The sequence below is a fragment of the Coregonus clupeaformis genome, unplaced genomic scaffold (genome assembly GCF_020615455.1).
Source record: "Coregonus clupeaformis isolate EN_2021a unplaced genomic scaffold, ASM2061545v1 scaf0280, whole genome shotgun sequence".
NCBI lineage: Eukaryota > Metazoa > Chordata > Actinopteri > Salmoniformes > Salmonidae > Coregonus > Coregonus clupeaformis.
This window is the reverse complement of record NW_025533735.1, coordinates 349,046-361,659: the sequence shown is the minus strand read 5'-3', so window position 1 is coordinate 361,659 and position 12,614 is coordinate 349,046. Positions and strand designations below refer to the sequence as shown.

General features: G+C 42.9%; 1 pseudogene; it reads right to left on the bottom strand.

Annotated features, from left to right (window-relative positions):
• Positions 1-454: 454 nt before the first annotated feature.
• Positions 455-12,614, bottom strand: part of LOC121555512 — a 55,618-nt pseudogene continuing 43,458 nt past the window's right edge.

Sequence of the window (12,614 nt, the reverse complement as noted above, 5' to 3'; positions counted from 1 at the left end):
CTAAAGGAGTTGGCTAAAGCACACACAGATCTGGAACCAGACTAATGTATCCGTGGGTTGCCAGTTAGACTGTTTGTCTGGTCTCTGGTCTGTGGTCAGCAGTGGTGGCTGGTGGCATGGAGGACAGGCTCATAATAATTTCTGGAATAAAATGAATGGAATGGTATCAAACGCATCAAACACATACGTACAATTCCATTCACTTCATTCCAGCCCTTATTATGAGCCGTTCATCCTCCCCTTACCTGCCTCCTCTGGTGGTCAGTGGACACAGCATGGTTGGGGTCAATTCCATTTCAATTTCAATCAATTCAGAAGGTAAACCTCATTAAGAAGCATTGAAGAGAATTGGAACGTTAGTGTACTTCCTGAATTGACTCCAACCCTGGGGCAAAGTGCTTTGTTCTGCTGGTAGTGGTGGTGTGAGGCCTTAACCTCAGCCTCCCTCCCTTTCTCATTCCCTCTTCCTCAGTACCATGTAGATGAGACCACTGACCAGACACAGAGGGAAGGACACCCAGGCCAGGACGTAGGCAAAGCCCAACGCAGCATCCACCTCCCCATCCGGACACATCACAGTGTAGATTATTGAGCCACACATCACAAAGACCTGGAGAGAGGGGGAGGAAGAGAGAGGAAGGGGGAGGAAAGGAGAGAGAGACAGAGAGACAGAAAGAGAGACAGAGAAGAGAGAGAGAAGAGAGAGAGAGAAGAGAGAGAGACAGAGAAGAGAGAGAGAAGAGAGAGAGAGAGAGAGAGAGAGAGAGAGAGAGAGAGAGAGAGAGGACAGAAAGAGAGAGGACAGAGAGAGAGAGAGAGAGAGAGAGAGAGAGAGAGAGAGAGAGAGAGAGAGAGAGAGAGGAGAGAGAGGACAGAAAGAGAGAGGACAGAGAGAGAGGAGAGAGAGATGAGAGACAGAGAGAGAGACAGAGAGAGAGACAGAGAGAAACAGAGAGAGAAACAGAGAGAGAGACAGAGAGACACACGTGCCTTGAGTGCCTGTTATTAAAGATATTTGTGGGCTTTTTCACCATCTAATCTTGGCATGGGATTGTTTCATGACAGAAATGTATTTGTTTAAAATCTATCACTTGATGGTTTCATTTCAGAGAGACAAATAATCTATTTTTTTTCTCCAAAATGCTATATATCTGCCTCACTCTCAGAGAAATAATTAGTACTGCTAGGTTTTACACTGTCAAATGTAACAAACTCATGTAACGACATAAAAAATCTCTACAAATGATACATTTGTGACATCAATATTTTTTTTTTAAATTGGAAAAATATATATATACAGTCCAGTTTTATGAGATTTTAATCTCCAGGCCATCAGACTAGCTGGCCTCCGCCCAGTACACTGCCCTGAACTTAGTCACTGTTTCTAGCTGGCCTCCGCCCAGTACACTGCCCTGAACTTAGTCACTGTTTCTAGCTGGCCTCTGCCCAGTACACAGCCCTGAACTTAGTCACTGTTTCTAGCTGGCCTCTGCCCAGTACACTGCCCTGAACTTAGTCACTGTTTCTAGCTGGCTATCACCCAGTACTCTACCCTGCACCTTAGTGACTGCTGCCCTATGTACCTAGTCATTGAACACTGTTCACTTTAATAGTGTTTACATACTGCTTACCCTCTTTATATGTATATACTTTATTCTGGTCAAGGCATTGTTTTTTCCTGATATTTCTTAATTTCTTCTTTTTATTTTGGGGATTTGTGGGTATTGTTTTTCAAATATCTGTTTGTGACCAATACAATTTGATTGATTTTTGGTATAAAACATTTACCTTTAACATTTGAGTAATTTAGCAGTTGCTCTTATCCAGGGCCCGGTTTCCCAAAAGCATTTTAGGGCTAAGTTTATCGTTCACCTTCGTAGAGAGCATCTAAGTGTGTCACTTTATACACAGAAGATCTCCGCTAAGCATAGAATTACATGATGTATCCGTATCTCTGTGACTTCCAATAACTTCAGAACAAAGTTGACTACAAATACATAGTTGCCAATGTCTTCGCAGTCGATACAAAGAAGTGATGTATACAATTATGCTTCAAATGAAAACTGAGATGACTGCATTAAAATATCAACATTAGGCTATAGGCCTATTTAAATCATATTGAAGTACATTTCATGTTCAATTAATTGAGTTCTATTTTGCTACTTGTAGGCTACTGTCTGTAATTTGTCTCAATATACCCTACATGGTCAAAGGTATGTGGACCCCTTCAAATTAGTGGATTCGGCTATTTCAGCCACACCTGTTGCTGACAGGTGTATAAAATCGAACAGACAGCCATGCAATCTCCATAGACAAACACTGGAAGTAGAATGGCCTTACTAAAGAGCAAAGTGACTTTCAATGTGGCACCATCATAGGATGCCACCTTTCCAACAAGTCAGTTCGTCAAAATTCTGAGACATCACATTTCTGCCCTGCTAGAGCTGCCCCGGTCAACTGTGTGCTGTTATTGTGAAGTGGAAATGTCTAGGAGCAACAGCGGCTCAGCCGTAAAGTGGTAGGCCACACAAGCTCACAGAACTGGACTGCCGAGGTGCTGAAGTGTAAAACCGTCTGTCCTCGGTTGCAACTGTCATGGAAATTCAACACAAGGACACTCAAAGTCAATCGTAAATGAATCATTCTTTATTGCCAGCAAGCTGGAGAGGTCACAGTCAAACTTAGATGCATAAAGTGCCGGGTCTGAAGTGATGGTCCTTTCATAATGCCTTATACGGCTACACAAAAACCTACATAAACATGATTCATACGATTGGTTCCTGCATGTGACTGGCACCATCTCCTATCTTAACTTATAGAACATATTCTGGGCATTCTGCCAGATGGTCTTAAGGAAGGGGTCATGACGTCCCCCCTATATCTTTACCCAGCACAGGCAGGAACCAATGATTGTTTATGACAGAGTGGACAATATGAACGTTTTCAAGGCTGTCCCTCCAGACTATACATTTTTCCTCCACATTCCCCCCTCTTATCACTTCTATGATAATAATTGTTCAAATGTAATGCATATGACTTAAATCAAAGGAGGCTCTATCAAAATACATTACATAATTTCATTAATGATAATACTATCATCATAATAAATCATAATAAAGGTTATCCTTCTATTAACAGGAGCTAATCTAATTTAATTCATAATCATCATCAAAAAGCTCAAATCTACAATAAGGTTATACTTTTATCAACGGGAGTGGATCTATCAAAAATACACACACATACACAAGGGATCTGTAGATTCAGAGGTGAATAAATCTCTCAAGGTTTAACCATTGTTTCCATAGTTACTTACCACAATCGGGTTGTATTAACATATGTTCTGCATTAACGTATCACGGCAACTGGTTTGATACATTCACCTCTGAAGATAAATAATATACTTACATTCAGTAATCTTGCTCTGATTTGTCATCCTAAGGGTCCCAGAGATAAAATGTAACATAGTTTTGTTTGATAAAATCAATTTTTATATTGAAATGTAGGAACTGGGTTCTACAGTTTGAACCCCTGCTGTCTCTGGCTCTACACCCTCCCCGCCCGGCCATCTAGATGTGTGAAAGTTAGTGTATAAGCTAATGATCCATCATTTATGACATTCCTGGGAGTGTGTAAACTTACATTTTGTATTACCATATTATTTTTATATGTTCTCTATAGTTATGTACTTGAAAATGTATCAATTGACCAATTCGGCACATTTGGGCATACTTGATACAAAATAGTCCAGTATTGCAATGCTTCACTGGATCAATCTGAAACTTTGCACAAACACTGCTGGCAGCTAGTGGCCAAAATCTAAACTGCGCCTAAACTGCAATATTATATTGTGGCCTTTCTCTTGCATTTCAAAGTTGATGGAACAAAACTAAAAAAAAGAAAACACATGACAGCTGCTGAGATCTTATTAGCCCTGGAGACACTGATAGCCTTATAGCATGTTAATAACACAACATAGCAAACTAAGCAAAAAATGCATGCTGCAGCCCATTGGGCAATTTGGGATCCCCAACTTCCAAACAGGGATTCCAACCAAGTTGCAAGCATCCACTCTGGTTTTGGGGAATTATTCTCATCAACAGTGGTAATGTTTTCTGGAAGATCAGTCACATTAGAAGAGTGATCTGGGAGTACAAAAGTACAACATTCATCATCAATGACTGCACAAGTGGCCCCTTGACCTGCCAGAATATAGTCAAGAGCCTCTCTGTTTTGCAGAGCTAACTTAAGCAATTCTTTTAGTTCCCCATTCAATTGTTCCAGGGCATTTCTAGTAGCATTGCCAAATTTCTCTATGTGTCTAGAGATGTCACGCATTTGGTCTAGGGCACATGCAACTCCATACCCAGAAAAAAACACACCAAAGGACCTGGAGGCTGGTGCCTGAGTGTGAGTGACGTCAGCTAGAGACCTCTTATCTCTCCTCATTCCAGGAAGTTTATAGTCTCTAAACAGAGCCTTCAGATCATTTTCATTATCTGGAACGGTTCTCATAGCTGTCACCAAAAACCCAATAGTACAAGTACCTCCCCAGTTTGATGGAAGGCTATAGTAAGCCATCTTACCACATAGCCAATAGGTGCCATTCGGGGCTCCTTTCAGAGTTGTGCTATGTTTGTCAACCCACATTTTAAACGGTTCCTTATCGGCCTGACCATTCTCCTGTAGCACTGTTAAATTGCAAGCATTTGATCCATTAAGATTCATAGTACAATTACATTTCAATTCACCCAAATTGTGATCTCCATATCCTCTAATACACCAAGGGGCAGTCATCACCCCAGCCACTGAAATGGGCGGGAGTGAGACATTACCAGGCCTCAGGTAATAGGATACATTGGGTTGATTATATACCTTAACATTGCTTGTCATAGTATAAAAAGGAATTTTTCCTGCCAATGCTATAGTAAAGTCCATCCCTATTGGGACTCCTGTAAGGGGCAAGCCTGCCCCTACCTTAACCGGACCCATCCCACACACCCAACAGTCATTTTCTTTGGATGTCTGGTCGGCAACCATTTCTGCTCTAGAAAAGAACAAATTGTCCTTATGGTTGTGAGGGCCCAGCAGGGTTCTCCTTCTGTCATTACCATCTACTTTTGGGCCACTACTCCAGGCCTGCGTTGGCCCCTTTGGCTCAGGACTCCTTCTGTCATTACCATCTACTTCTGGGCCACTACTCCAGGCCTGCGTTGGCCCCTTTGGCTCGGGACTCTTCTCATCCTCTGTCAGATCTCCAACAAGAGGACAACCTACTGTTCTTATTAGCACTACTGTGCTAATACAGAGGAGGGCCATACTGCACCACCGGAACTGACCAGGCCCCATCTCCTTCTGGATCAGGAACTCGTCTGCAGTGCGACAGGTGGGTCCAGGTATCTCTCTCAGCAACCTTCACCCAGTGGGGGGTGGTCAGAAGAACTTGGTACGGGCCTCTCATTTCATCATTTCATTTTAGTCATTTAGCTCTCCACGGGGGTCCTTCCAACTATTTCTCCTGAAGTCTTTCACCACCATGAAATCACCTGGGTTCAAACAGTGTTCAGCTCCATCTGCTAGATTTAGCAAAGACGCTTTCAACCGGGGGAAAAGAGTCTTCAGAACACTGTTAAGGGTGACACAACACTCAACCAAGCCTTCCTCCATTTCTTGCAGGGACAACCTGTTCTGGGAAAAAGGTATATTTGTCATCCGCATGGGACGGCCAGTCAGCACCTCATGTGGAGAGAGACCAGTGACTGTAGGGGATCTGCCTCTCATCGTCATCAGTGACAATGGAAGCACGTTCACCCATGTCAGGCTTGTTTCACCAATTATTTTGGTTAATTTAGTTTTCAAAGATTCATCCCTTCGACTGCGCCCCCAGATTGGGGATGATAGGCACAATGTGTTCTCAAATCAATCTGCAAAGCCTCTGACAGGGACTGAACAATCTCATTCACAAACTGTCGACCATTGTCAGAATACATTTTTGATGGCAGTCCCCACCTAGGTATGATCTCTCTCTCTCGCTGTGGCTCTCCTGCAAGGGAACGTTTCAATCAATTTTGAAAACATGTCAACAGTCACCAAACAATACTTATTCCCCTCACAAGGGGTCAACTCAATGAACTCCATCATTAACTGCTCAAAAGGTCCTTCAGGCCTTGGATGGGATGCGGGAGATACTGAAATGCCACGTCCAACATTGTTAGTCTTACAAATCAAGCATGTCTTAGTGAAATTTCCTGCAAACACAGTAAAACCTACTGTACCCCAATATTTATTTACAAGATCCACCATCCCTCCTTTTGACACATGGTCTTGACCATGTGACAATTTTGCGAGGAACTGGAATGTACAATGGGGCATGGCAGGTCTGCTCCACACATCGAGCCATACACACGAGGTGTCCTTATGACAGCACCCCGCCCACTTGAGTTTCTGAAAGCATCAGCCATGGCCTGTAAAGCAACGATATCATTAACAGAGAAAGGGTTGGTGGGAGCTGGAACTGCTGCCATCTGTAGGAAGGGGGAAACAGAAGAAGAAGCAGACAATTTAGCCGCAGTCAGTATTGGCATTCCCCAGAGAAATGTTATCCTTAGAGGGAGTATGGGCCTGACACTTCATCACCGAGATTGACGAGGGGAGTTGAACAGCCTCCAACAGAGAGGACCCAAGTTTCATCAGTCCAGACCACAACTTCACTCGCCTCCATCTTTCTCCCATAAATACAATCCTGCAGTGGTTGAACTATCTCTGCATAGTCTTTCAACCACGGACGACAGTAACCAGCCACACCCAACAAAGACATAATGTGCTGCTTGGTAACAGGTTTAGGCAAAACTTTAATTGCATCTAATCAATCTTGGGAGAGGGCGCGACCCTCAGAAATAATGTCATGACCCAAATATTTAACGGAGCTCTGGAATAACTGCATCTTACTAGAGGAAACTTTATGACCATTTTCTGCTAAGAAAATCAACAATGCCCGAGTGTCCTTGTGACATATCTCCTCTGATTTTGAGCAAACCAACAAATCATCAAAATATTGAACCAAAATGCTTCCACCAGGGGCAACAAAACCCTCTAGGTTCCTAGCCATTTCTTGGGCAAAGATGGCATGTGATTGAACATACCCCTGGGGCATCACAGTCCAAGTCCATTTGTTTGACCAAGAAACGTAAATGAGAACCTCTCCTGTTACTCTTCAGCCACAGGGATACTGAAAAAAGCATTTGCCAAATCAATCACCAAAAAACAACAACTACCTGGAGGCACCTGGTATAAAATGGTACCAGTGTTTGGCACCAGGGGTGATCTAGCCAGTAATGCATCGTTTACTAGTCTAAGGTCTTGCACAACACGATAATCACCAGATGGTTTCCTAACAGGTCAAATTGGTGTGTTTCATGCGTCCAATGTCGGTCTTTGATTTTACCCACAGTTATTCAGGTATATCTTTTAGCCAATCAATGTGTGAATTATCTTGTAATACCACAGGCATGGTTTCAACGGGAATTGGTTATTTTCTTGGTAATGTCATTGCAGTAGCCCAGTATGGGGAATAGAAAGTTGCTGTTGAAGCTGACCACTTTCCTTCTCCTTCCCAAGACACCCAATCAGTTGCTTCCATCACTGTCTTTATCCAAACACCCACATCTTTCCATTGTTTTCCAGGAGCTTTTGATAAGCTCCAATGGGGAACAGAGCCAGGGACTTCATACAGACTTGTCTTTGGATCCGTCAGCAACACTCCAGCTGCTACGAAGTCTTCTCATCTGTATGTCCCATTCATGGTCATCTCAACTTTCTCTTTTTGGTTTAACCATCTCTGTTGGTATTCAGGGTCCTCTTCGCATAAGGGAACAGCAGCAGTACAATGTAGGTGTTCAGAAACTTCCCAGTTAGCATGCAACGGGGAAGAGAGAGATTGCTCTCTCAGCTGTCCCTCAATATGTTGATCATTCAAGTTGAATTTTATAGTTAATAACTAAAATGTCAATAAGGGGGTTTTGGGTTGACAAGGTGGTCCATTTTAACATTTGACAGGTTTCTTCTGGTTCTTCATCAATGTTTTCTTCATTAGTGTCTTATTCTGTTTAAACCTCATCCTATCTTTGGTAGCCCCCTCGTCTTCCAAATGGGTTGTCCACCTGTACGCCAACAGGTGGGGAAGGCCAATTGTTTTGTTGTTCTCCTCCTTCAGGACAGTTTCTTGAGAAATGCCCTAACTTCCCACCGTTGGAGCAGCTCCAGTCTCTCCCTCCGCCAGCTCCAGCAGGTACCTCTGCCTCTTCGGTTTCCACGGTTACCACCATTTCTTCAACGTCCTCTTCCTCCTCCAGAGAAGTATATCAGCTGTGCCTTCTTCAGTGTCTTTCCGTCCTTAGTTTCATTTTCATTCAACAGTCTTTCCTCATGGGTTATATATGGCTTTACTTCAGACAGTGGTTTAGTTCCCCATGCGATACAAGTTGCCGTTACAGCCGTCTTAAAATCTTGTCTCAGGCCGGTTACCACAGCATGGCACAATAGGTTGCTGTATGAGTCTTGGTCAGGCGTCAGGCCTGAGTGTTGGAGGAAGACTGGCTCCATTCTTTCCATGTAGTCACTCAATGTTTCGTCAGTTCCCTGTTTAGTGGAATGGATTTTCTGCCAGTCTGTGTGTTTAGGGAAAGCAGCCTTTATAGCGGTAAACACTGCATCCAGCCGCTAGTACATCACGGTTCCACATGTGTCTAAAGTCCATCCATTTCCATTTCAAGCAGCAGCAGAGTATTTCTTCAGTTTCTCTGGTAGTGGGGTTGTACATGGAGATATTTGCTCTTAGCTATTCTTTGAACTTTACAGCATCTTTTGCTGGGTCAGTGACATCACCCACTATTTCTTTAATTTGGTCAACATCCCACGGTCTCTCCATTTCTCTCTCTCTCCTCCGTTCCTCTCAGCTCGTTTGCTCTGGTTCTTGTTTTTGCTGGTAGCCTTCTATCTTCCGATCCAGCACCCTCTGCAGCTCCTCTGACAGCTCCTAATCCCCCGGCTCGTCCACCGGGCACAGGCCCAACCCCAAGTGGGTTGTGAGGGGGTGGGAGGCCACCATTTCCATCCACTGGTGGAGGATTTGGCAGTGGTGGATACCAGGGGGGCCCAAAGTTAAGGGTTCCCCTCGGAGAAGAAGGGCCAGACAGGCTTCTCCTCCTTCTTCTTCTTCTTCTTCTTCTTCTTCTTCTTCTTCTTCTTCTTCTTCTTCTTCTTCTTCTTCTTCTTCTTCTTCTTCTTCTTCTTCTTCTTCTTCTTCTTCTTCTTCTTCTTCTTCTTCTTCTTCTTCTTCTTCTTCTTCTTCTTCTTCATCCTCCTCTTCTTCTCTGGTAATACCACTTGTTTTACCATCAGTCCTCTTACAGCTTTATCTTTTGCATTTCTGCTTCCCTTTCCCATTTTCTGAAATCGTCTCCTCTCTCCTTTCATCTCTTCACATACAAAATAATGTTATAAATCAAACTCCACTGGTTAGACGTGTTATCTGCTGAGACATGTTATCCTCTGGTGAGACATGTTATCCTCTAATGAGACATGTTATCCTCTGGTGAGACATGTTATCCTCTGGTGAGACATGTTATCCTCTAATGAGACATGTTATCCTGTAATGAGACATGTTATCCTCTGGTGAGATATGTTATCCTCTGGTGAGACATGTTATCCTCTGGTGAGACATGTTATCCTCTAATGAGACATGTTATCCTCTGGTGAGACATGTTATCCTCTGGTGAGACATGTTATCCTCTAATGAGACATGTTATCCTCTGGTGAGACATGTTATCCTCTGGTGAGACATGTTATCCTCTAATGAGACATGTTATCCTCTGGTTAGACATGTTATCCTCTGGTGAGATATGTTATCCTCTCTACCTATACGTCCGACGGGCGGTGGTGGACAGAACCCGTAGAGATCATTATTTATATCATCCAGACACGCACCTCTTTCACACTCTTTCTAGTCCCCTGACAGCTCTCATTCACTCAGTACTTAATAGTAATCATATTTCTTATCATCCAAATTTCCATCCTCTTATTATCTGCATTTCAATCACTTAACCTGTCATTTCAACACTCACACAACGCTCACATCAAATCAAATCAAATCCAATTTTAATGTTCACATACACATGTTTAGCAGGTGTTATTCTGGGTGTAGCGAAATGCATGTGTTTCTAGCTCCAACAGTGCAGTAATATCTAACAAGTAATATCTAACAATTTCACAACAATACACACAATACACACTAATCTAAAGTAAAGGAATGGAATTAAGAATATATAAATATTTGGACGAGCAATGTCGGAGTGGCATAGACTAAGATACAGTAGAATAGAATACAGTATATACAGTGCCCTCCACTAATATTGGCACCCTTTGTAAATATGAGAAAAATGGGCTGTGAAAGAAATATTTGCTGTTTATCCTCTTGGTCTTTCATTCAAAATATTCCAAAAATTCGAACCTTTAATTGATGTAAAATGATTCAACAAAATAAATATGAAATAAAAACATTTTTGCAACAATTATTGGCACCCCTAGTAATTCGTATGAGTAAAATCAAACTGAAATATATTCCCATTCATATTTTATGTTTTTAAGTTCACATGAGTGATTAGGAACACTTAAGTGGTAAGCCATGGCTTCCTGTTTCACTGGGGTATAAATATGAGGTGACACACAGGCCAAGTTCCCATAGTCATCCATCACTATGGGAAAGACCCGAGAATACAGTAATGATGTGCGACAAAAGGTTGTTGAGCTGCACAAATCAGGAAATCGCTATAAGAAAATACCTCAATGGTTGAAAATGCCCATTTCCACTATCAGGGCAATAATTGAGAAGTTTAAAGCAACTGGAGATGTTAACAATCACCCTGGAAGACGACGTGTGTCTATATTGACCCCACGCACAGTGAGGAGGATGGTTCGAGTGGCCAAAAAATCTCCAAGGATCACAGCTGGAGAATTGCAGACGTTAGTTGGGTCTTGGGGTCAGAAAGTCTCCAAAACTACGATCAGACGCCACCTACATAACCACAACTTGTTTGGGAGGGTTGCCATAAAAATGCCTTTGCTGTCATCAAACAACAAAGTCAGCACCTACAGTTTGCCAAAGGTTACTGGAACTTTCAATGGGACTTAGTTCTATGGTCAGATAAGACCAAAACATACCTTTTTGGAAACAAACACCAGAGGTGGGTTTGGCGTAGACAGAAAGATAGCCATGCAGAAAAGTACCTCATCCCTACTGTGAAGTATGTTGGTGGATCGTTGATGTTGTGGGACTGTTTTTCTTCCATAGGATACATGGTATCATGGACTCCATCAAGTACCAGCAGATATTAAATCAAAACCTGACAGCCTCTGCTAGGAAGCTTAAACTGGGCCATGGTTGGATCGTCCAGCAGGACAATGATCCAAAGCACACCTCAAAATCAGCACAAAAATGGTTCACTTACTACAGAATCAAGGTTTTGCCATGGCCATCCCAGTCCCCTGAACTAAACCCCATAGAAAACCTGTGGGATGAGCTGAAGAGGAGAGTCCACAAGCGTGGACCTCGGAATCTGAAGGATCTGGAGAGATTCTGTATGGAGGAATGGTCTCAGATCCCTTGCCATGTGTTCTCCAACTTCATTACGCATTATAGGAGAAGACTCAGAGCTGTTATCTTGGCAAAGGGAGGTTGCACAAAGTATTGAATGAAGGAGTGCCAATAATTGTGGCACACATATATTTGAGAAAAATATTAGTTTTATGATAAGAATTTTTTTTCTTCTTTCAATTCTTTTACTTTAATTAAAGGTTAGATTTTTGTGAATATTTTGAATGAAAGACCAAGAGGATAAACGATAAAGACAGTTTTTTCACAGCCCATTTTGCTCATATTTACCAAGGGTGCCAATATTAGTGGAGGGCACTGTACATATGGGATGAGTAATGCAGTATGTAAACATTATTAAAGTGACTAGTATTCCGTTATTAAAGTGGCAAGTGATTTAAAGTCTATGAAAATAGGGCAGCAGTCTCTAAGGTGCTAGTGATGGCTATTTAACAGTCTGACGGCATTGAGATAGAAGCTGTTTTTCATTCTCTCGGTCCCAGCTTTGATGCAACTATACTGACCTCGCCTTCTGGATGATAGCGGGGTGAACAGGCAGTGGCTCGGGTGGTTGATGTCTTTGATGATCTTTTTGGCCTTCCTGTGACATCGGGTGTTGTAGGTGTCCTGGAGGGCAGGTAGTTTACCACCGGTGATGCGTTGGGCAGACCGCACAACCCTCTGGAGAGCCCTGCAGTTGCAGGTGGTGCAGTTGCCATACCAGGTGGTGATACAGCCCAACAGGATGCTCTCAATTGTGCATCTGTAAAAGTCTGTGAGGGCTTTAGGTGCCAAGCCACATTTCTTCAGCCCCCTGAGGTTGAAGAGGCGCTGTTGTGCCTTCTTCACCACACTGTCTGTGTGGCTGGACCATTTCAGTTTGTCAGTGATGTGTACGCCAAGGAACTTGAAGCTTTTCACCTTCTCCACTGCGGTCCCGTCGATGTGGATAGGTGGGTGCTCCCTCTGC